The following is a 3,349-nucleotide window of genomic DNA, read 5'->3' as shown; positions in this document are numbered from 1 at the left end:
TCTACAACAGGGGAGTCCGGCGCTGTAGCCATTACGCTAACTGCTGGTCCTGACAATAATAACATTTTATAAAAGAAATGAATAAACTTTTTTTAAAAAATCCAGATATTGGCATAGTGGTTGAGGTACTAGACTCCTACATAACTGACCAAAGTTCAAGCCCCAGGCCCGGTGGCTCAAAAATCATGACCAGTGTGTGCTCAAAATCCCAGGAGAATAGAGGAGGAAGGAAAATGAAGGAGAATGGAGGAGAAGGGATCGTTGCATGGCTATCCACTCCCTCCTCCCCTCCCCCCAGATGATTTCTCACTTTCCCTTTCTCTGTCTCTCTCTGGTGAGTGTACATACCCTATGGCTAAAACAAAAAACAGAAACAAAATCCAGATTCAGGGACAGAAGATCCCAGAGGGCAAAACTACTGTATATGAGCTCTGAAAGGGAAATAAAAACCCAAAGGCAAGCATGGACCTGTAATCAAGAGTAAAAATGAGGCATGCTAATAAAAAAACAACAACAACAAAGACTCCACGATATCTGACCTAGCACCCTTGAATACAAATATATCTTTTTTTTTTTTAATTTTTTTTTTTTTGGAGAGGTTTTTGCTACAGGGCGCGTGCACTTGCCAGACAGACAGAGAGAGACAGAGAGACAGAAAGCGAGAAATCATCCCCCACGGGGGATGGTCACGCCGCAATCCTTTCTCCTCCATTCTCCTCTCGGGATCTTGGGCACGCACGCACATGCACCCAGCGTGAGTTTTAAGCCACTGGGTCCGGGACGTGAACCGAGGTCGACTACGTGGGAGTCCAGCGACATAGCCATTATGCTAACTGCTGGTTCCCTACAAATATATCTTGTAAAGGGATATTCCAGTTGTTTCTAGCTCAGAATTTCCAATTCATTGCCAGAGTCCCAGTTAATGTCACCCCAAACTGGTATGTGAGCGTCATCTTCCTGGACAGAATATATTACTCTTCGTAGCTGCATTACTGACAACCGAGTAATGAAACGGAACTGTTTCTTCCTGTTACTTCCAGCACAGGCTGGTAGAATTAATTTTCACGCCCGCATACCTATCATTGTAAATGAGACAAAGAGTGCAGAGTCTCTTTCTTCAGAGTTTTTGTTTTTGTTTGTGTTTTTACAAAGTAGGATAACCCCCAGAAGTGGACCAGGGGTTCAAGCCTTGAGGCCAGGTAGAACATACAGTGATGGAGAACAAGGATGTGGAAAATGCCGCTCAAGGAAGCCAGGCTGTTGTGTGCGAACCTGGGGCAGGCGTAGAAACAGGAAGGCTGAGATTAGACTCTGCCTTCCAGCTCTTTGATGTGTCCCAAGCCAACTTGGGAAGCCTGGGAGGCTCGGAACCTGATCAAAGGTACCTCCAACAGGCTCAAATTAACACGGAGTCGGTGAATCAGCGCAGCACCTGCCTGCGAACAGCGGCGCATTTCACCAAATAAAGTTAATCTTTTGGTCAAGCCAGGAGATGGCCATCCTTTCAGAAGAGTACACAGGCTGTTTATTCCCGCCATCATGGGTCTCCGAAGGGAGAGGAATGGTCTACTTTATTTCCTTCTCACGGGAGGTATCTTTCTTTTTTACAGCTGCTCTTTACCCAGAGTGGACGTCACTGAAGACTCTCAGCTAAAATTCAACATATGTTGCCTTGATTCAAAAAAGGTGGATATTTGGGGGTTGGAGGAGAGAAGAGTGGGAAGACATTGACATAAATCTTCACTTTCCTTTTAACGCAGGTGGGATTTAAAACTGCAAGTGTTCTTTGTACAAGAGCAGGGACTCACGTCTATCTGGGGGAAATATAGCTTAAAAGCCATGATTTTGGCAGAGAGGAAATTGAAAGGAACAGCACAGAATAAACTATGGCCAGTGGGATAAGTCTAAAGAGTGAACCAGTCAAAATAAAAAGCAGAAACTCATTACGAAAAGATAGTAGCCCAAGGTTACAAGCCCAGAAAGCGGATACCTAGAAAGGGAAATGAAATGCAGTGAATAATAGATTAAGTGTCAAGTTAATACTCACACAACCAAGCTACAAAACAGTTTTTTTTTTTTTTTTTTTTTTGGCATGGCAGAGTTCTTCGTTATTTCAGGCACTGGCTAGTCATAAGACTTAGGAAGCCAGAGGATGTGTCAGATCCTGCGAGTCCTCCCAACAAGCAGATGTGGTCAAAAGGAAATGGAGAGGGGAGGGGAGGGAGTCACTGGATAGAGAGCAGGAAAGTAAGTTGAAGTACTTGGAAAATAATACTTGGATATGATCGTCTGCCAAAGCAACCCCCAAGTCTTTACTGGAGAGTAAAAGAATGAAAACGGAGATGGTTCCAAGTCGTTTCGGTTCAGTCATTGTGTGAAGGGAGAGAGCCTGCGGAATCACTGGGGGACGTTCGGTCCAGTCATTGTGTGAAGGGAGAGAGCCTGCGGAATCACTGGGGGACGTGCGCGCTGACACCGCCGGCAACCTCAGACAAGCTGGGCTTCGGTGAATGACACCTCCAGTCCCGGGTGTGAGCACAAAAGGAAATACGGATATAAGGCATTCCGTAAACATAGTAGTACTATCATAAGATGGCATAAAGTGACTAAAGTTTAGTAAGTATTGTACCGTTTCCTTCTCAAATTCATATTTTCATTTCAATAGTGGATTCCCAAATGACACCAGAAAATAACATCACAAATGAAGGGATTGTCTTTTGTCTTTGTTTTTTACTATGGGGCACATGCACTTGTCAGAGAGATACACCGAGAAAGAGAGACAGAGACAGAGAGGAGAAAATGAGAAATTACACCCCCAAGGGGGATGGCCATGATACGTTCCCCTCTTTTCTACTCTCCTCTTGGGATTTTGAGCAGACACACATGTGTGCCTGGTGTATTTTTCAAGCATCTGGGTCCAGGACTTAAACCACAGAGTTAGCCATGTAAGATCCAGCTGCCTCAACTACCATGCCACCAGCACAGTAGTTATAAGCAAGATTTCCCCCAATAGAGTTGAGTCACTGCTCTTGTACAAATTCCAGAAGGAATTGTTTTCGTTTGAAGAGTTTTATTTTTTTAATTAACAAATTTAAATGGTATATATTGCTGGTGTATGATGTAATGCTTTGATATGTATACACTGTGGGTCAGAGAGTTCAGACTAAGTGATGTTCCAGATTGGGTGGATTTACTGTACATAGACAGGGGGAAGATGCTGACTAACCTAGTACACACTGGCACTTTAGAGAATCATCTGAGGAGATCATTTTTTTTTTTTTTCTTTTTAGGTTTTTGCCTTAGGGCACCTGTGCTTGCTGATGAGAGACAGAGGAAAGTGGTAAAGTGT

This window comes from Tupaia chinensis, unplaced genomic scaffold, assembly GCF_000334495.1.
Source record: "Tupaia chinensis unplaced genomic scaffold, TupChi_1.0 Scaffold000180_1, whole genome shotgun sequence".
Lineage (NCBI taxonomy): Eukaryota > Metazoa > Chordata > Mammalia > Scandentia > Tupaiidae > Tupaia > Tupaia belangeri.
This window is presented reverse-complemented; position numbering follows the sequence as displayed.